Source organism: Gopherus evgoodei, chromosome 21 (genome assembly GCF_007399415.2).
Source record: "Gopherus evgoodei ecotype Sinaloan lineage chromosome 21, rGopEvg1_v1.p, whole genome shotgun sequence".
NCBI classification, from domain to species: Eukaryota; Metazoa; Chordata; order Testudines; family Testudinidae; genus Gopherus; species Gopherus evgoodei.
In genome coordinates this window covers 8,201,315-8,223,358 of record NC_044342.1, presented here as the reverse complement: position 1 = coordinate 8,223,358, position 22,044 = coordinate 8,201,315, and the positions used below count along the sequence as shown (strand labels likewise).

Genomic DNA, 22,044 nt, shown 5'->3' with positions numbered 1-22,044 from the left:
CCCCTCCCACTTCCTACCCCGACTGCCCCCTTCAGAACCTCCCATCCATCTAACCCCCCTGTTCCTTGTTCCCTGAACACCTCCTCCCGGGACTCCCCTGCCCCTAACTGCCCCCCCAAGACCTCACTCCCTATCCAACCGTCCCTGCTCCTTTTCCCCTAACTGCCCCCTCCTGGATCCCAACCCTATCCAATGCCCCCTCATCTCCTGACCATCCCCTCCCCGAACCTCCACCCCATCCAACCACTCCCTGTCCCCTGACTGCCCCCCGGGACAACCTGCCCCTTACCCAACCCTCCCGCCACTTACCCCCCCTTACCATGCTGCTCAGAGAGGCAGGACAGGCTTATTGGAAAGCTTGGAAGGTGGGCAGGCACAAGCCATCCTGCGTGTGCAGCCAGGTGGCTGTGGGGGAGGGGGACACCCGGGGAGGGGATGGGGTCAAACCTCCCTGGCCAGGAGCTCAAGGGTCGGGCAGGATGGTCCTGCGAGCCCTGGATGGGGCCTGCGGGCCATAGTTTGCCCACTTCTGTATTAAGGCAACTACTTCCAAAGTGTATTTGTACTTTTCTGCAAGGCCTTCAGTGCAGGTGTGAGGTGCACCAATGGCAGTTTCACAGGTGCCAGTAGATGGCTTATTTGCATATGCCATTATAGGCTATGACATAGGCCAACACAGATTTCTGTCCTCCCACCAATACGGATTTAGTGACTACCAGAGGTGTCTGTTCACACATCAACCCAGGATTTTTTGTTTTGGGTGATGCCCCTTTTGACAATGCAGCTATGCAATGTTTTCCTACTGATGAGCGTTTGGTGTTTGCCAATAGAGTATGGGCATGAGTTCACTTTGTGGAGTTTTGTATGTTCAACAGGGTTTCATCCCATGGTAATTTTCGGACTTTGTGTCTGTTAATGTGAGTCAGGCTGACACCAGTCTCGTTTTTGGTTCATAAAGTGGCCTCTTTATGGCATCCACCCACACTGGCTTGGCATGAGCCAACATCACAAAATTTGGCATAGCATAAGCACACCATGCACCAAAACCAGTGCCTCAGACAGCTTTGATTTGACCCAATGGGTGTTTGTGGCTAAAACCCCTGGTGAAAATAGGAGTGTGTATAGGACAGACGAGGGAGTTGTCCCATTGGGTTTGACAGTGCCACTGAGTCACAAATGGCCCCTCACAAAACAGCGGCTGTACCTTGGTGCTGCGTGAGGTGAATTTGACACATGGTTATATTTGGGGGCAAGACTGACACAGGGTATGAGGAGTAGTTAGTATCACCCCAAATACTATGGGGTTAGTCTCTCATTGAACCAGTTTTTTTTAAACCACACAGCCGTTGAAAGCGTTTGGAGGCAGGAAAGAGCAGGAAAACGAGCAGCTGCCTCTCGTGGGTAAAGTCTCCGCACGGGTGCCGCTGCTTCAGCATGTTTCCCCCTCACCCAGGAGCATCCCAGCCCCACCCCCACTCCTTCACACTCGCAGCAGTTCCTCCCTTCAGCCACCCAAAACATCTCATGCTGCCCACCCTTCTTTGGTGCCAAAGCGGAAAAATCGGAGGGTCGGGTGTGTGTGTGCGTGTGTGTGTGTGTGGAGTGGAATGTATCATTGTTCAGGTGGGGGGAGAGGAGTGGGTGCACAAAATCTATCTAGCTCTTCATAATATGCTGCAAAATATTTTAAGTAGAGGCTGGTATCCCAAAAAACCTCTCAGTTTACTGTTTAAACAAAAATAATTTCCTTCTACAGAAGTGGTTTGGTCCAAAATTTCCTCCCTGGCTTCTGCAGGGCCACTGTGGGCAGAGGGTGACAGATGGGAAGGAAAGGGCGTGATATGGCCAACTGAACGTCAACAGTGCACAGCCTTCCCTGCTGACAAGCAGACAGGCAGCCCCCTGTGTAGAGCACTGCGGAGCTGGCACCCAGGCCCCATGCCTGCTCCCACTCCACAGGGCACCCACCCACTCAGGATTCACATAAAAATGGCACAAATGGGTTCCCAGTGTAGAGGGCATCCACTTCCGATCAACAGGGCACCACACGCTCACTCCTGGCCCACATCAAAATGAGATCCTAGTGAAAACATCACACACACATCCACTCCCTAACCCAGGGATTGGCGACATTTGGCATGCCACGCCTGCAGGTTTGACCGATCGCGGCTCCCACTGGCCACGCTCACCACTCCAGGCCAATGGGGCTGCGGGAAGCTGGTGGGCTGTGTGCCAAAGGTTGCCAATCGCTGCTCTCACTCACATCAAAATGGCACTGAGCCCAAATGAATATCAAAATAGCACTCACACAGTGCACCCCTGCCAAATCCACATCAAGATTGCATCCATGGTCCCCCATAAAAACCTTATCAAAATGGCACTTGCACACCATCCTCTCAACCCACATCAAAACAGCACCTATAGGATCCCGCTAACAGCCATGTCAAAATGGTGCTTTTCTGCATGACATGGGTGATATGTGAGCAACCATTTCTTTATTCTCTCTACCCTGCCTCCAACACTGATGGAGCTGCTGCTGGAAGGGACCAGGATGCTAACAGACATCTCCATTTGTCCTAATTTCACCTCCCCCCTTCCAGCCTCCAAAAATAACCATGTCACAAAATGACTCCATGTGGATTCAATCAGCCACCCAACCTGATAAGTGCAAACCTTACCATCTAGTTTGGACGGTTCAATAGTGTTGGATTATGTTGTTAATTTGGATTTAAGGTGGTGGGTTGCATATTTCATTGCTTCTGTAGGCTGAGCTTATGGTACACATCAGGGACTCTTTGCATTTCTTGACGAGCACCCTATATGCCACCCTCCAATTCAGGGGCTTGCTGCAACTCCCCCCATGCCAGCAGCTGTGTGCACCCTTCATTCCAATCTACCCCTATGCCAAGGTCCCCTAAATTACCTCGTGGCAGGGGCTCTGTATGTCCCCATTTATCTATATCTATGTCCCCTCGTCTCCCCCTTCAATGGTAGGAGCTGTGTGTGCTCTAGTTCCCCATTCTTCCCCATCACCCCCAATTCAAGGGGTCTTTCTGCACCCTAGTCTCCTCTATGGAAGGAGCTGCATGCCGCCTTCCTCCAAACCAATTTTCCTCACTAGATTCTGTGCACTCCCCGCTCATCTCCCCCTTCACCCCCCACCATGCTGAGGCTGTGTGCATGCCCCATTTTCCCCACCCCATTATTTGTCTAGAAGCTATTCAGGGTGCCAAATGTTAAATTCTGTTGGTAGGACACACACATTAGATAGGGGCATTGTTATGGGGGAAAGGGGTTAATGGCTGCCATTAACCAGTTCTTGAGTCTATAGTCAATTGCACAGTTGCTTGAATCTGCAGTTGTGCTACACAGCTAGCAAGGGCTCTGTGTATTCATCCCTCTCTCTCTCTCTCCATTTTCCCCTTCAGTTTTCCAATTTTCTCCAAAATCAACAGATTCTTGGCCCTCAGCACCTCAAACATTCTCTGAAAAAACTGGAAAGGAGAGCATAGTGTTGAAAAGTGATCACATTACACATGTACAGACAAATACACAGAAATGCTATCAAATTGAGTGAGACTATCACACACAGTAAAAAGGCAATCACATTAAAAGAATGAAACTGCAAATTCTGCGTAAGGAGAAGTTCCAAATGATTGACAAATAGGATAGTTACAAAATTTTTAGATTCATCCTGCTTTAAAAACATGGTTTTGGGGAAATGCTTGTTTTTTTGTGTTCAGCTGAATCCCCACAAACTCGTTAAAACTCTTGATGACCAAATGGCCCATGTTTTCTGGGATGGCCCTGGTTTTGAGGGTCCAGCTTGGCATCTCTGCTCATGACATTGAGATTTTGTCCTGACTTCCATGTAACCCAAGACGTCTAAACTCAAAACCACACGTTGCTGAAGTCAGTTCACACAGCCCTAGTGCTCAGCTCCATCTCTCTCACTGCCTCCCTGCTGTTCAACACAAGAGCTGTAATATGTAGGTGATGTGCAGTGATGGCTGCCAACAAAGTGGGAAAGGATCTACATATTTGGGGTGGAGAGAAAAAAGGATGAGAGAGGATGACAACATTGGGAGCACGAAATAAGGGTCTGCGCTGGTGTCAGGCGAGTGAGGGAGACGTAGTTTAAATACATTTAGGTTAAGGATTTTCAAATCTATGGCATATGCCGGTTAAATTCCCATTAATTTTTTAAATGGGAACTGAGTGTCCAAATCCTGCACACATTTGAAAATCTCAGCCTAACCTAAATGGTGTTGGTAGTAGAAGACAGACAGTGGACACGGGAGAGTAAATTCACAGAAAAGTGGAAAGTAATTTCGGACCAAGTAATAAATAGACCAATGTTGATTAACTATCCGTAGCCTAAATTTTGTACAAGTCCACAGATATTACAGTGACTAAGAGCTTTAAAAATATCTGGGATTTTCAAAAGGAGCCTAAAGCAGCATGCCATCTAAAGCCCTTAAGTCTCCTGTGAAAATCTCAACCACAACCACTACTGACCTGGGCTGAATTCAGACCAGTGGATTACAGTTGAGAAACCTCCATTTCCCCCTCAGTTCTATTACTGAACGTTTTTACAAAAATACCCAACTCTTACACATCCATTCTAGTTTAATCCTGTTTTTAGTACAAACTTTCCTGGACATAACTTCGAAGAGTCCTTGTAATACAGATCAGAGACAGGCCAACATTTTTAATCCTCAGGGCCCAAATTCTCTCTTACAATTGACGTTGGTGGAGAGAAAGATACGTTTTCCTTGAAGGCTCATCTCAAATCATCCCTGTAAAGATAAGGAATCTCAGTATTAAAGATGCAGAATGCAGCACACAGTTGCCTCTTGGAAAACAAGATAACTTAACTGCACTAACTCCTCCCAGCTGAGGCCAGCATAGCTCCTACTGCTTCAGCTCAGGCAATCTTTCAACTCACATTGTAAAATTACTGTCTGGTTACCATAGCCCAGTGCCCAAGGTTTACAGAGAAATATGTACAGAACAGCTGGTTTTTCAACCCCATTTCTTTCCCCAAAAGTCCAGTCCCCCTCTGCCTCTCTGAGTGTCCGACCCCGCAAAAGTCAGAAGTGCCAACGAACGGCCAAACCCATCCAAGAGCACTCTGAGTGAAGAAAGGCCAAGTTTAATCTGCGATGACACAAAATCCCACTGCCCATGGCTCATGGCAGTAATAGGAACGGTCATCACGACCACTCTCCCTTAAATGAGCAGCTCTGAAAGCAACAGGATTCCCTAGAGAGATACACCATGAATTTCCCTAACGAGCAAACCTTTACTAAGTTTCTTTACTAAAATCCTGCAGAAAGGAGTTCCTATTCATATGTGCAGAAAGATACGGCTTTCTGAAGGCATCTGCAGCTTCAGGTAATGAAAGACAGCCTGGCAATGTTTGGAAGATCAATTCAGAGACTGTTTTGTCACTGAATGAGGAATGCATGGTATATGCTATGCCAGACATTTGTTACTGCTAGGTCTGCCATAGTACCTCTTTCTCATCCCATACCTGATCCCATGGTGACATTGGCCTGGGGTACCAATATGAGGCCATGCTAAGCAACTGGATGGATACAAACCTCCAGCAGTACTTACATCTGTGATTCCTATAAGGGATCCAGGGTGAGGAGAAACCATCCCATTTTGTTTTTAGAGTTCCTGCCCCTATAGATACAGGGAGGAAATATTTCCAAGTCAATGGAAAGAGAGAGAAAGAAAGGGGAAAAATATAAAAAAAAAAGAGCTATCAACTACATGGAAAACTTTTCCTTGCATGTATATTTCTTCATTTGCACAAAAACGAGAACCAAGTTTCTGAAGAGTCTGCATGGATCTGCTACTTGTTCTCCTCACTGCCTGGGACGTATGGGGTTGCATTGGAGACCATTAGAACATCAGCTTTCCTCCAAATCAGACCTCCGCTGCAGGTGTTTGTTTCATTAGTCTGCTCAGGGCATGTGTGTAATCAGGGTATTCAGGTGAAACACGGACTGAACATGCAGTTCATCACAGCAGAGTCCTCCTAGTCCTACAAGTGGCAATGTGGCTGCCTCTCCCACACACAAACCACCAACCAGGACTGTGAAACCTCAAGTGGTTGAGAATTTTAGCTGCTTCCTCACCCACCTGCCTCATGTTCCAACATGGACTCCCAAGCTTCCCAACTCCACCTGCAAGAAGACGACAGATAAAATCCCCACAGGTACTAGCCAGTAGAAGCAGGGAGGTGATTTCACCCATGTATATGGCACTGGTGAGTCTGATACTGGATTATCACATCCGGTTCTGGTGTCCAAATTTTAATAAGGACGCTGAAAAATTAGAGACGGATGCCTTTCTAGGAGGGATGCGTTAATCAAATACAATCAGAGGGATCGCTAGGTGAAGTTCTCCGGCTGGTATTAAACTGGAGCTCAAACTAGGCAATCTAACAGTTCCGTCTGGCCTACAAATATCTGGCTTTTCAATAAGGCCATATGAGTAATTTGTAAGGGCACAGCAGTTCCAGCCAGGGAAATGGCACAGTGAAGTTACCTGGAAATGCAGTGAGGCGAGAAGGGCTAGTACAGGGAACTATTTAAAAGCAGCATGCAGGGATAGGGGGGATAATTGGTTGAGTTTTAGAAATGGGAAGGAGTCAGGGAGTCATAGGGGGGATTACTAGGTGACTTTCTATGCTCCCTACGATGCAGGGAGTCAGTCTATCTAGTCATAATGATTCCTCCAGGTCTTAAACCTTAACCACATCTACTAGATTTCATTGCAGGCTCAAAATGGGAGAGGGAGTTAATGCGCCTCTCCATCCGCAATGCAGTGGGGTCTGCTCAGGGCCTGTGTCATCAGGTGAAAGATGGATTGAATATACTCATGGCAGACTCCACCCATGCCCTCAAACCCAGCTTTGACACTACCAGTGACAAAGCACAGAAGAGTCTCATAGGTCTGAGAAGAAATGTCTTGTGGGCTGGGTCTCCAATCAACACTCACCCTCAAGATAGTTGTGTGGTTAAGGCTCTGGACTGGGACAACTGGGCTCAGTTTTCAGCTCTGCCACAGGCTCCCTGGGTGACCTCAAATAAGTCCTTTAAAATCTCTGGTTTGGGTGCCTAACTCCACTGGGCTCCTTTGAAAAATCTCAGTCTTCAGCTCTCCTCATCTGTAATGCTGATATTTCCTGTCTTCCATCTTTTATAACCTAAGCAGACAAAGCCAACAAAAAATCTTTGGGACAGGGATGGTTTCTTTAAGTGACTCTACAACCTCCAGCACAGTAGGGCCTCTAGGCAACAGTGTAATAGAACTACTAATAAAACAGTGGATGGGCCCATCAAGTCAAGCATCCTGCCTCCATAGGGTGACCAGACAGCAAGTATGAAAAATCAGGACGGGGGTGGGGAGACAACAGGAGCCTATATAAGAAAAAGACCCAAAAATTGTGACTGTCCCTATAAAATCGGGACATCTGGTCACCTTATACCTCCAACAACACAACTCTGGCTAATCCCCACTACCCCTCACAGAGATCAGAGCACGCCCTGAAAGCACAGAAGCTGATTATCCTTAACTCAGCTCATGTAGGCTGTAAAACCACTCAATCCCTTTTCTTTAAGGCCCTACTCAGCAGGAGACTCTTACCCCTACTGTCCTGTGTGCTCAGGTCTGGGATGTTTCATTTCAGCCCATTTTCAAGATTCAGTTACTTCATTTGTCTTCTTCAGCCCCAATCATTTTGTGGGGTTGGGGAGTCAGTCTCCTGCCTCTTCACCATCTGAAGCAGGAAAAGAAACATTCATAAGACCATGATCCACAAACCCTCTTCCTCTGCCCTGCTGCTGCAGCTATACTAGAGATCAGAGTTGCTTCTGGACCCATCTAAACCCAAATTCCCCAGCACACCACAGGCTAGTTCTACCTGGGCATAGCTAGGCAGGAAAAGCTAACACTATACAAGGAGGGGAAGACAGCAGGACTAAAATGAAGTCACTTCTAGGGTGGAGAGAGACGGCCAGAGCAAAGTGCAACAGGAGAAGGGGGGGGATATTTTAGCACAACGGTTCTCAACTGGGGGCCCGCGGCTGCTCCATGAAGCAGGGCTGGCTGGTGCTGTGATAAAAGAAGTTGGGTGGGAACTCCCCCTTTTATGGGCATCCAGCCAGCCAGCAGCTATAAAATCCCTTAGTCGCTGTTCTCTAATTGCGCCACCTGTAAAGCAAGGGTGGGCAAACTTTTTGGCCTGAAGACCGCATCCGATTTCCAAAATTGTATAGCGGGCTGGTAAGGTGGGGGAGGGGAGGGAGGTTGTGCCTCCCAAACAGCCAGGCATGGCCTGCCCCCCCCATCCAGCACCCCCTCACCCCATTTCTTGCCCTCTAAGGCCCCCCCTCCCCCGGAACTTCTGCCCCATCTACCACCCCCCTGTCCCCTGACAGCCCCCTGGGACTCCTGCCTCGTCCAACTCCCTTTGTTCCTTGGCAGCCCCTGGATCCCCCGCCACACCAACCCCCACCCTTCCTGACAGCCCCCCTGGAACCTCTGCCCCATTCAACCACCCCTTATCCCTGTCTCCCCCCCGACCCCTGCCCCCATTCAACCCCCTTGTTCCCTGCACTCTGACCGCCCCAAGCCCTATCCACACCCTCGCCCCCTGACACCCACCCCAAACTCCCCTGCCCTCTATCCAACCCCCTCTTGCTCCCTGCCCATTACCATGCTGCCTGGAGCACCAGTGGCTGGCAGTGCTACAGCCACACCGCCCAGAGCAGCAGGACAGGCAACCACACCATCCGGCTGGAGCCAGCCATGCCACCATGCAGAACAGAGCACCTGGTCAGGTCAGGCCCTGCAGCTGCGCTTCCCCAGGAGCTCACATCCCCACAGCCAGAGCATTGCACTGGGGCAAGCTGAGGCTGCAGGGGAGAGGGAACAAGCCAGAGGTGAGCCTCCCGGGGCAGGAGCTCAGGCTGTAGTTTTCCCACCTCTGCTGTACAGAGTTAAAAAAAGTTTCACTGCTATGCACAGGGAAAAAGAAGTGAGTGGGCACCTGGCCAAAAGAGCCAATGAGAAGGCTAGAACTTTTTAATATTGAAACAAAGATTCCCTTTTTGTCTGTCTGAGGTTGTTCTCCCGGAGAGAGGGGACAGGGCAGAGCTATATAGTGTAAGAAGCCTGGGGTCAAGTATGAAAAATCCTCAGTATCATACCTAGAAACTATTAATTCGGAACCCCGAGTACGTAAGTAGATTAGGAAATCTTTAGGATGATGCATTTCGGTTTCTCTTTTTCTATTTCTTTATGGCTTGTGGACTCCTCTGTGCTAACTCCAGGTGCTTTTGTTTTGCTTGTAACCTTTAAACCATACCTCAAGAAAACTATTCTTGATGCTTAATCCTTGTAATTGTTTTTTTAAATCTAGCAAAAGCCTAAATTCCCCTAGGTAAAATATTAATTAAAAAAAAAGAATACCTTTAAGAGTAGAATTGGATTTGTGTGTCTGAAGAGGTTTGTGCATATGTTGTTTAACTACCTGGTGGCAAGAACTGATTTCCCCATTTTTTTTTCCTTCTTTCTCAGCTCTTCCCTGGAAGCGGGGAAGAGGGTTAAAGGGCTTGAGGGTACCTCACAGGAAGGAATCCCCAAGTGCGCCTTCCTAGGCCTCAAAGGGGTTCTGCATTTGGGTGGTGGCAGCATCTACCAATCCAAGGTCAGAGAGAAACTGAAACCAAAGGACTTTAATACAAGCCTGGAGTGGCATGTATTTGTTTTTAGAATTCTTGTGAGCTCTCCACTTTCTGCACTCAGAGTGCCAGAGTGGGGAATCAGCCTTGAAAGGGTCATAGGACCGAAAACGCAGAGCCTCAAGCCCCACAGAGCTAAAGCCCAAGCTCTGCCGGGCAAATGCCTGCCTGCTCCCCTGAAGCCCAGACACCCCCCCATCCTCCCCCACCCACACACCCCTGCTGGACCCTGGAGTTTTTAATAGCATTTTCTGGAGACTTCAGAGAAAAAGGTTGAGAACCCTTGTTTTAGCAGACAGATAATTGGCTAAGCTCCCTACTATGCTTACAAACAGGGGTGGCATGTTTGTAGAAATTTTGGCAGTGCCCAGAACCCATCCCTGTCCAAACTCCACCTTCCAACCTGCCCAAGACTCTGGGAGGGAGTTTGGGTGAGGGAGGAGGTCTGGGGTGCAGGCCCTAGGCTGGGGCAGAGGATTGGGGTGCAGGCTCTGGGAGGGAGTTTGGGGATGGGAGGGGTGCAGAGGGATAGGGTGCAGGACTGAGGGGTTTGGAGTGTGGGGGGGATTAGGGTGAGAGCAGGGATATAGGTAGTGAGGGCTCTGTCTGAAGCTGGCAATGTGGGGCTTGGGGTGTGGCAAGGGCTCAGGGCAAGAGTAGGAGGAGGGGGTGAGGGCTCTGGCTGGGACTGGGGATAAGGTGTTTGGGGTGCTGGAGGGATGAGGGCTCTGTCTGAGACAGGGGATAAGATGTTTGGGGTGCTGGAGGGGCTCGGGTAGAGGGTTGAGGATGAGGTAGGGGGCTGAGGGCTCTGACTGGGAGTATGGGCTCTGAGGTGGGGCAGGGTTGGGGATGAGTTTGGGGTGCAGGCAGGCTGCTCCAGGACAGGGGCCAGAGAGAAGGACTCCCTCCAGCCCTTTCCCTGTCAGCAGCAGCAAGCTCTAGGAGAGGAGTCCCCCTTTCCTGCCCCCTCAGCAGCACACTCCCCCCCACCACCGTCACTGCTTGTGCTCCTAAGTCCCCTCCCAGGTCCAGGAATCTCCCTCTGCTCCCCCGTGGTGGGTGCTGGTGGGTGCTGTGTGCGCCTCCTCCCCTCTAGTGGCCCCTGACTGTAGCCTCACTAGGGGTGAGGGATGGAACTGTCTCCTTGTCCAGCATGCGGTAGGAGCAGTGACTGGAGGTGGGGGGGCTGTACTGGTGGAGGGTCCTGCTGGAAAAGGGAAGGGCAGGCTCAGAGTCAGTGTGCCCTGGCAGTGGGATGTGGGGGCACTAGGACCCTGTGGCAGCAGTTGCTGCAGGGAAGCAGCATGGAGGAGACAAAGACAGAGATGCTGTGCTCTGAGGCCCCGGAAAGGCAAGTGGGGGCAGCAAATAGGGACCACGGGACTCTCTGGCGGGGCCACAGGTGGGGCCTAGGGGGGCGCCCAGCCCCAAATGTTGGAAGAGCTGGGCCCCTGGCTCTGAATATTGCCCGAGAACCACGTGGGTATGGCCCTTTTAACCTCCACAGTGAGCAGACAGGATCTCAAATTTTGTTCACGCCACAAGCAAGAGACCTGAACAGCTTCAGACCAATAGCATTAATTTCTCTGCAGAGGAAGAGAAGAACCAATCCTGGACAATGAGGATTTAAAATCTGATGTTCACATCACTAAGGCAACACCAGCCTGAAGGCCGCAAGACACTCACAAGGTAGTAGGTTAGCAAGGCCCAAAAGCCACAAGTCACTCCCAATACACTCCACGATCTTAGCTGAATGTTGGATCGGTCAACACAACTGGCAACAGACACTTTGATAAAGTCAAAGCTGAAAACATCTGCTATAAGCCAAAGGCCAGAGCTGAAGGTTTGACACACCTCAGCCTGCACTAACTGGGGGAAGGGAGGTAGGTGGTCTGGGAGGCAGGACCATGATCTAACAGGAGTACTCTAGAGTCCTCGCTCCAGGTTGGAAATTACCAAGGCCGTCCGGGGGGGGGGGAGCAGGAGTGGGGCACTTTGCCCCAGGCCCTGGGCCCCCATGAGAGTTTTTTGGGGCCCCTGGAGCGGGGTCCTTCACGCGCTCCAGGGGCTCCGGAAACTCCTGCGGGGCCCGGGCCCCCAGAGCTTCTTCCGCTCCGGATCGTCGGTGGTGGGGGGTCCTTCTGCCCCGGAGCAGGAGGACTCCCCGCCACCAAATTACCACCAAAACGGGACCCACTGACTAAGTGCCAGGTCTTTGGCGGTAATTCAGCAGCGGGGGCCTTTGCCGCGGCTCTTCAGGGCACTTCGGCAGCAAGTCTCAGAGCGGAAGGACCCCCCGCCGCCGAATTAACACAGAAGGGGGGGCCCCCCACCACCAAAGACCCCAGGCCCCATGAATCCTCTAGGCAGCCCTGGAAATTACCGGTCTTGGTGAAGCCCTTAAAGAGAGGCAGACAATTAAAATCCAGGAGTCCTCCTTCTCTACAGCTAGGTTGGACTCCCTTGCTCTAGCCACTGGTTCACACTCCCCCAGACTTAGGAATAAAACTCAGGGGTCCTGACTCCCAGCTCCCCTCTTCTAACCCACTATAGTTGCTCCTAGATTTCAACAGTTTGCTGTTATATAGAGTTTAGATCCCTGGGCAAGAGATTCCCCTTCCTCTGTAAGAAGTCCATCTCATACCAGCTCATTGCTCCCCATATCTGGAACATGGCACTGGTCCAAAGCAATTGTTTCCTCCCAGAAAATTAATTCCATTTTCAGCCTAAAATGAAGGGATACAAACAGTGGTTTAGGATACACAGACCAAAACTTGGCAGCCAGAACACATCCAACACCACCACAGCTATTACATTAGAGACAGGAGGTCTGGAGGGACCTTCAGCTCCCATCCTTCCCCCAAACACATCCCCCCCATGAGCAATCTCACCACTGCCAGCAGCGCTTCTGAACCCCAAGTCAACCCCCCTCCCAGCTCATTCCACACCCCGAAGGAGGCTGCTAGCCCTAGAACACGTGGTGGAAGTGGGAAGACATCTTCCTAACCCTGCTCCCCCCGCGGCAAGGGCGTCCTTTGTTCAGCCATCACCGCTGCCATGTGCTTTTTCCTCTTAAAGGGACATACACCCGTACACAAAACTCCTGCTGTTTATTATGGTTTGGTTATAGCAGCAGGAACTGGCCCCAGGACTTTGCTCCCCCTCGAGGAGGATTCACTGGATTAAAGGGCAGAATTTAGCTCCTGGGTTCGCTCCCGAGCTCTGCAGCACGCTCCCTACCTGCCCTGAAACAAGTCACCACAGCACATCGGGGCGGGGGAGAAGAGATGAGTAGAGAGGGGTAATAAAGTCTTTCCACAGCACATTTCGCTTCATGCAGGCCTGAAGAGAAACGCTGCGGCCAGCCAGATGGTCATTTATTAAAACCCAGGGACAAATCAGGCCAGCCGTTTCACCCAGATACTGCGAATTCAATGGGAATTTCAGCACAATCTCACAGTTTTAACAGACCATTTTCCCACTAACCTTCTGCCCCACCTGGGGTGACCCACCTGTTCTGAATTCAACAGCCCCAGGGCCCGCTTCCCTCCGCCGGAACACCGCTCTCCACCACCTACAGTCTGAACACGGGTTCGATCCTAACACGTGGGTGGCCAGCAAACGAGTCAAACCGCATTAGAGATCTTGCAACTTCCCCACCACGCTAACCTCGGTCTCGGAGTATAGAAACAGGATACAGGAAGTACAGTGAGGGTGAAAGAGAGACAGATAAGAGGAAGTGGTAAGTGGGACAGGGAAGAGAGCTGCTTTGCAATTGGCTGAGAACACGAACTAGTCAGTGTTATTTCTCTGATTGAAGTGAACGAGAGGCAGAAACATTAATCCGTGGCTTCAAACCATGTGTCGAAAGACCTTTACAGAGCTGATTTTAGGAAAATGTGTGTGAGAGAAACCCGTGGTTTTCTGTGAAATCTCAAAGATTTTTCAGTCTGTATTAGGGAATACAATCTTGAGCCAACATTTGAAAAGCTAGGCTGAAGTTTTCAGAGGCACTGTCCAGAAATCCATATGTGGGCTGTAAATTGGGCTGACATTCAAAAGTACTGAGCAACCCTGCTCAGCATTTCTGAAAGTCACTTATTTAGGAGGCTAAATCAGAGTTTAAAAATCTGAATTTAGGCTCCTAGTTTTAAAAAATTTAGCCCTGTAATGGTGGGGTCATTTTGATTTCCAAACCCCTTACAAATAGTGTAATATCAATAAACATATTTCACATTTATATATCACTTTGGATTTTCCTCATTCTGAAGTCCCAGGACTGGAAAATACAGAAAGATACCGGCAGTAGAGAGCCAGGTTGTTTAGGCACCTAAGGATGCTGAGAAGTATCTAGTGGGATTTCAAAAGTACCTAAGCATCCTAACTTCCATAGGCACCTAATACCCTCACAAGCCTTTGGCAATCCTAATATATATCCAGATTCAGAGTCAACAAAGGCTAGGGGGAGGCATCTGCAATGCAGGACTTCAATAACATTTGTGGGTAACAAATGTGGAAAATCTTGGCAAAATCTGCAAAGGAAAATAATAAAATCTCTTGTGTACCATGCTTCCTACCATACTGTTCTCTCACTTACACTGACATAACCCTGTTAACTTCAGCCAGCTCTAGGTTTAAACTGGTGTATTTCACAGCAGAATTTTCCTTTCCGTGCGTAGCCCAAAGGTAGGCATTATTGTCACCATTTTACAAGTGGAGAAACAGGCTCTGAAATAGGTGAAGGTGCAGCTCCTCAAAGGTACTGAGGTGTATAACTCTCACTGGGAATTAAGCACCTAAATATCTGTGAGATCTGGGCCCAAGTTACTTGTGTGAGTCACTGGCCCAGCTGAGAATGGAACCCAGCTGTCCTGATTCATTCTCCTCCCAAAATTGGGAATAAAACCTAGGAGTCTGGATTTTCAACCTCCCTCTCATCCTCAGCAGTGAAGCCAGATGCAAAGAATTCATTTAGCTTTTCTGCAAGGGCCTGGTCTTCCTGGAGTGCTCCTTTACCACCTCGATTGTTCAGTGACTCCACTGATTGTTTGGCAGGCTTCCTGCTTCAGATGTAGCTAAACATTTCTTTGCTGTTGATTTTTGAGACTTTGGCTAGTTGCTCTTCAAATTCTTTTTCGACCTGCCTAATTATTATACTTGACCTGCCAGAGTTTGTTTCTTTCTATTTTCCTCAGTAGGATTTAACTTCCAATTTTTAAAAGATGCCTTAATGCCTCTAACCACCTCTTTAATTTATTTTTAAAAAAGAAAGAGAAGTACTTGTGGCACCTTAGAGACTAACAAATTTATTTGGGCATAAGCTTACGTGGGCTAAAACTCAATTCATCAGATGCATTGAGTGGAAAATACAGTAGGAAGATATATATACACACACAGAGAACATGAAAAGATTGGAGTTGCCTTACCAACTCTACTGAGACAAATCAGTTAAAGTGGGCTATTATCAACAGGAGGAAAAAATCACTTTTAAAGTGGTAATCAGGATGGCCCATTTTAAACAGCTGACAAAAAGGTGTGAGTAACAGTAGGAGCGAAAATAGCCTGGGGAAATAACTTATACTTTGTGTAATGACCCATCCACTCCCAGTCTTTATTCAGGCCTTATTTGATGGTGTCCAGTTTGCAAATTAATTCCAGTTCTGCAGTTTCTCGTTGGAGTCTGGTTTTGAAGTTATTTTGTTTAGGTCTGTAATTGAGTGACCAGGGAGGTTGAAGTGTTTGCCGACTAGTTTTTGAATGTTGTAATTCTTGATGTCAGATTTGTGTCCATTTATTCTTTTGTGTAGTGCCATGGTGGTACTTTAGTAGTCCTCTTACTATGTTTTTTAATTTGGAGTAGACATTCAATTTGAAACTCTGTTATGATGTTTTTAAAAAGTTTCCATGCAGCTTGTAGGCATTTCATTTTTGTAACTGTACCTTTTAATTTCCATTTAACAAGCTTTCTCATTTTTGTGTAGTTTCCCTTTCAGAAATTAAATGCTACTGTGGTGGGTTTCTTTGGTGTCATTGCCCCTTTCTCCCCCCGCCAAGGATTTTACATATAATTATATCTTGGTCACTAATACTGTGTGTTTCAACTATATTCACCATCTGGACCACATCTTTTGCTTCACTTTGGACTAAATCAAGGGTGGCCTCTCCACTTGTTGGCTCCAGGACTAGCTACTCCAAGAAGCAGATATTCATGGTGTCTAGAAACTTTATCTCAGCATCCTGTCCTGACATGTACCCAGTCAATGTGGGGATACAGTAGAACCTCAGAGTTATGAACCCCAGAGTTACGAACTGACCAAGCTAACAGAAGGTGCAGGTGAGGGTTTTGGCAAAGGTGTTCAGTTTTGTGAGAATAGAAAGTTGGCAATCCTAGCCCAGAGGCACCATGGGAGATGTAGTGTATTCCCTGCCTCCATTTCCCATCAGCTGCTGCCAGGCTGGCCTGGCCATCTCCTTTCTAGGGTGAGGGGCCAGCAGTATGAGACTGAAGGCGGAAGCTGCTGTGATGCTGGGGAGTGGTCCGCGATGCTCCGGGAGGTGCTGACCTTGCTGGGAAGGGCCCTACCCCCCCATTGGGAGATGCTGTCTTCCCGCCACGCCCCATGGGCTGCTCTGCACCAGCCCCAGTGCACTGCGGGGGATGCGGACTCCAGCTTGCTGTGCTGCAGCAGGGAACCCCACACCCCTACCCCTCCTTACCCACCTCAACTCCCCAATACCCGCCAAGTGTCTCCAGTCTCAATGCTCCAATCCCAGCCAGCCCTCACCCTTCTCCACTAGCTCCCAAACCCCTGTTATGGAAGCAGGGCAACCTCCATCCACTGTTCCCGGTCGGAATCCTTTAGCGAGATTATTGGGTGATGTCACTTTCAGTCACTATCCTGATCAGACTGTAATGGAGCGTGCACTGGGGCAACATATTTTAAAGTGGTAGCCATGTTAGTATGTATCAGCAAAAAGACTGAGAAGTACTTGTGGCACCTTAGAGACTAACAAATTTATTTAGGCATAAACTTTCATGGGCTAAAACCCACTTCATCAGATGCATGCAGTGGAAAATACAGTAAAAAGATATATATATATACACAGAGAACGAGGACTCTGTGTATACAAAAACAAGTGCAGCGTCCTGCATTTAGGATGGAAGAATCCCATTCATTATTACAAACTAGGACCTAATGGCTAGAAAGCAGTTCTGCAGAAAAGGACCTAGGGGTTACAGTGGACGAGAAGCTGGATATGAGTCAACAGTGTGCCCTTGTTGCCAAGAAGGCTAACAGCAATTTGGGCTGTATAAGTAGGGACATTGCCAGCAGATTGAGGGACATGATCATTCCCCTCTATTCGACATTGGTGAGGCCTCATCTGGAGTACTGTGTCCAGTTTGGGGCCTCACGCTACAAAAAGGATGTGGAAAATTGGAAAGAGTCCAGCAGAGGGCAACAAAAATGATTAGGGGGCTGGAGCACATGATTTATGAGGAGAGGCTGAGGGAACTGGGATTGTTTAGTCTGCAGAAGAGAAGAATGAAGAGGGATTTGATAGCTGCTTTCAACTACCTGAAAGGGGATTCCAAAGAAGATGGATCTAGACTGTTCTCAGTGGAGAAGGTTTAGGTTTAAGTTGGCTATTAGGAAAAACTTTTTCACTAGGAGGGTGGTGAAGCACTGGAATGGGTTACTTAGGGAGGTAGTAGAATCTCCTTCCTTAGAGGTTTTTAAGGTCAGGCTTGACAAAACCCTGGCTGGGATGATTTAGTTGGGAATTGGTCCTGCTTTGAGCAGGGGGTTGGACTTCAGGGCAGGAGTGGGTGACCACTCCGCTACACATAGAGCTGGTTGGATGTTCTTTGATCACAGAAATTCTTCAGCAAATGTTGCTGTTCTTCACTGAATAATTTACACCATGTAGCAAGTGACTAGTGATTTTCAGAGGGTGGGCGCGCAGCACTTTCAAGGCCATTTAAAATGTCTCCTGTTGGGCACTGAAAAAGGAGACTTACGAAATCATGAGTCAAGTCTGAAAATCTTGGCTTTATCCAATTTTTTTTTACATATATAGATAAGAACATAAGAATGGCCATACTGGGTCAGACCAAAGGTTCATCTAGCCCAGTATCCTGTCTGCCAACAGTGGCCAATGCTACGTGCTTTCGAGGGAGTGAACAGAAAGGCAATCATCACATGATCCATCCCATCACCTATAGAATTTCTGGTTAAAATGTTTTAAAGCTCCTAAGTCCCATTTTCAAAAGCACCTTATTCACTTAGGAACCCCCTGATGAAGGGGCTTAGGCACTTTTGAACATTTTGCCCTCTGTCTCACTAGGCATTTGCAGTGCCCTGTAGAAGCCTGAAGGGCAAAGGAAATGATCGTAGTTTCATACACCATAAATATTACCTTTCTCCTGTACCAGGAATATAGGATTATCATCCTTGTTTGGGTCATGAAGCAGATAGCAGCTGATGGGATCGTGTCAATTCATCTCTTTCTTCAGTTCATCAAGTCTTTGTACAAGTGGTCCAGAGTTTGGTTGGAAGGAGACCAGCCCATAGGCCTGAGCCTGTGTCATTCTGGAAAAGCAGCACCAGAAATGATGTTACCCTTTTCTTATCCTCTTTATAAGAGACAGGAACCTCACCTGAGTGATCTTGTGAAAATCTCTTCTTAAGGGAATCATTACAGTGTTGTGCATTATAAGCATTTTTTTTAACTCTGACAAAATCTGAAGAGATCTTGTGGATCTGTTGGATAGAAAGGCTTTGGGCCATAAGCTGAGGAACTGCTCCTTTTGTTTCTAGCTCCTCATGTGTTTGGAGAAGCAGGACTTTGTACCTTTCTTGTAAATAAAAAGACTGCATCTGAGCGAACGCCATCCTCTACTGGCTTCTGCCTCCAGCTAGGAACTCCCCCAGAGTCCTGAACTATGACTAGCTGCTTGGGTTGGAAAGAGGCAACAGTATTATTGTTGCCATAGTGCACAGAGGCCCTGTCATGGACTAGGCACTGCAAAAAGCAGAACAAAAGGACAGTTACGCCCCAAAGTGCTGACAACATGGGTGGTGGGGGGAGCCCCCCTTTGGGGAGGCTAGCCCCTGGCTCTGCCCCTTCTGCCCATGGCCGGAGCCCCGAGACCCCTTGCCTCCTGTGGCCGGAGCCACAAGCACTTCCCCTCCCCTGGCCGCAGGGGCACTAGGCTGGCTGAAGCCCTGAGTACCCCCCACTTGACTGGAGGAGCCCTGGGCTGGGCGAAGCCCTGAGCACCCCCCGCCCCCCAGGAGCCCTGGACTGGCAGAAGCCGCCATGCCTCCCCTCCCAGGACCCAACCCTCCCAGGGGAAAAACCAAAGGATCTGTTAGAAGATGCTTTTGATATTCCCTATGCAGGTTTCGGGGCAGATGAGGACATGGTATGTGCCACCTCAGCCACCCCAGGACCTGCATGGAGCATAATAAAACAAAAACTTTGCCACCTAACCCAGGAATTAGGGTCTGGCGGGTGTGGCTGTGGCAGCACTGAGGGTGGCAGAGCCTCCTCTGGCCTATTATACCCACCACCCATGGCTGACAATCTAAGGAACCCACAACGGTGCTCACTGAGTGACAACACAGTAGTAAGTGAGGCCTGGGGAACAGAGTCACAAAGGTATTTAGGCACCTAAATGCCAGCTTTCAGCCCTTAAGGCCCAGTTTTAGGCTCCACCGTGATCCACAAAACCCCTACTTGACTGCTGCCTCATCCTGTAGGTGCCTAAGTGTTCAGGGTAAAAGTTCCCTCAGCGTCTAAGCAGTTTATACCCCAATTCCACAAAGTACTTGAGGACATGCTTAACTTTAAGCACAAGAGAATTCCCAGAGTTCCATGGGACAACAAACATCCTTAAAAACTAGGCACATGTTTAGATACTTTGCTGAATTGGGGCCATAAAGAACAAGCCTCAGAAAGCAAATTCACTGATGGTGTGAGGTGGAGTAAGGCCTGGATTCAGTCCAGCCATAGGGCCACCAACTCAGCAAAGTATTATGATACCACTGGCTCAGTGGTCTGTCAACGTTGCCCCATAGCAGATTCCAATACTCTCTGGAAGTAGGCAACCTCCGTATCTCTGTGGGTCCAGGGGCAACCTTCCAACCTAAGGGCTGCTCCCTGGATCCTGCCTTAATTCAGTCCTGGTTACAGAACCATATGCAATAGAACTATTGTGGGACCTTTTCCTGAGCAAGGACTCGACAAGAGAAGTGCTGCATTCTTTATATCTTGGAGTCTTGGAATCTAAATTAGTTAGGCAACCCAGTCCCTCAGGATCTTTTGAAAATCCCAGCCTATCCAAAGAACAGATGCATTTCTGAATGATGCATTCAAATTCAACCATAATTTGCTAGATGCAGGAAACACTTGGTGGATTCTCTGCAATGTGTTATGTGAGAGTTCAGACCAGATGACCACAGTGGTCCCTCCTGCCTTTGAAATCTATTAATCTATGGATTTTGCAGATCACTATTCATAGGACAAGTTGTGGGAAGTTGTGGAAGCTCCTTCACTGGAAGTTTTCAAAAGGAGGCTGGATAGCCATCTGTCTTGGATGGTTTAGACATAACAAATCCTGCATCTTGGAAGGGGTTGTGGTCCCTTCTAACCCTATGGTTCTATGATTGGCTCCAATGGTACAACTCACAGGTCAAAAGTAAGGATGAAGAAAGTACTAGGGTCCTAAATAACAATGTAAGAACATTGTGCTAAATATCTACCAAAAGTTGGACCCTGCAGGTGATGGGTCTTTGCAAGCCAATTTTTGCAAAATAGCTACTAACTTTGGGTGCCTCAATTTAACGTCAACCAATCTGGGCTTTCTCTCCAAAATTTCTGCACACCCACAACCCCAACAGAAATCCATGCAAACTTAGAGTTCTCAGCAAATCGGTAAATCCACGTCTCCATTCTCAAAAACTGGGCACCAAAAAGTGGAGGCACCCTGATTAAAGGACAGGCTGCATAATTTTGGCCATCAGGCTTGAATTATTTTTGGAACTTCTGAGAAGCTTCAGCTCCCGTTAGCTTTAGTATGATCTGGAGGTGGTCAGCAATGCTGGAATTTAGGCCCAAAGCTGTAAACCACTTTCGGAAATAATCGCCAAAGATTTTAGATGTTCTTGTTTTTTTAATAGATTAATGGATTTGATGGCCAGGAAGACCCATTAGATCAGCTAGCCTGACCTCTTGAATAGCAAAGGATGGATAATTTCACCTAGTTACCCCCATACTGATCCCAATAACTTATGTTTGAAAGGCAACTAGTCTGGACTGGAAGATTTTAAAAGACTGAGAACTCACTGTTTCCCAAGTGCTGGCATTCACAGCCCATGGGAACTTGACGGCTTGGATACAAATGTCTTGCATGAATCACACAGTTTTCAAGCTATTTAATGTGGCCCTTTGTGGGTAACAAATTGGCCCAGTGCAGAGCTCCAGATTACATTAATTCAGGGCGTAGTTTATGCATAGTCTCAACACAAGCTTTGGTCGCCCATTTCTGAGAGGTGCTGAGCACACACAGCTCTTGCTGGCTTCACGACCAGGGTTCAGCTCCAAATTCATTCTATGTAATTGACTTGGGCGCAATTCTTCACTCTTTGGGCCTGATCCTGCCACCCTTACATGAGTAACCATAACTCACTCTAGTGACCATGCTGGCTTTGCTATGAGCACATGTATGAGTAACTACTAGGTGTGTGAGTAAGGGCTTCAGGAGGAGGCTACTTTTGCAAGCAAAAGTCAATGTATGACTCAGTGGATTGAAGAAGACCCTTAGGGCTAAATCTACACTGTAGGTGGATGTGAACCCCCCAGCCTGAGAAGACAGACTTGCACTAGCAACAGGTGAGCAAAAACTAGCAGTGTAGACATTATGCCTCAGGCAGCAGATCTGGCTTTTAAACACAGCTCACACCCTGCATCTCTGCAATGTCCACACTGCTAGTTTTAGTGCTCTAACCAAGTTAGCTCCCATCTACGATATAGATATTCCCTTAAGGACCCAATCCTGCAACCCTTATTCTTTTGGGCAATGTGTGATCGTTGCTAAGGAGAGCAGAAGAACTCTGGGACTAACTGGTAAAGGAAGAATTACTCACTTGAGTGCTGAAACATTAGCTGGTTATGTTAAACTTCATGAATCCTTGCTATTCACATTGGTGTTCAAGGCAGACAGTGCTCTGGGAGGCTGCAGTTGTTTGTGGAGATCAGTGAGATCACCCATAGGGAC

General features: G+C 48.3%; 1 long non-coding RNA gene and 2 other non-coding genes across 7 annotated transcripts; all 3 read right to left on the bottom strand.

The window, feature by feature from the left end:
- Nucleotides 1-2,499: 2,499 nt before the first annotated feature.
- LOC115637972 lies at nucleotides 2,500-13,465 on the bottom strand. Of its 5 annotated transcripts, none has more exons than XR_003997390.1 (6): nucleotides 13,277-13,465; nucleotides 12,409-12,490; nucleotides 7,015-7,795; nucleotides 6,154-6,197; nucleotides 5,623-5,691; nucleotides 2,500-4,799 (listed from the first exon to the last, which is right to left on the bottom strand). It is a non-coding gene; the product is annotated as an uncharacterized LOC115637972 (long non-coding RNA). The 5 variants fall into 5 exon arrangements; XR_003997393.1 differs by having other exon boundaries at nucleotides 6,154-7,222; nucleotides 7,663-7,795; XR_003997391.1 differs by having other exon boundaries at nucleotides 7,663-7,795.
- Nucleotides 5,073-5,219, bottom strand: LOC115638432. The gene has a single exon (XR_003997435.1). It is a non-coding gene; the product is annotated as a small nucleolar RNA SNORA79 (small nucleolar RNA).
- On the bottom strand, nucleotides 5,969-6,045 carry LOC115638434. The gene has a single exon (XR_003997437.1). It is a non-coding gene; the product is annotated as a small nucleolar RNA SNORD126 (small nucleolar RNA).
- Nucleotides 13,466-22,044: the final 8,579 nt, after the last annotated feature.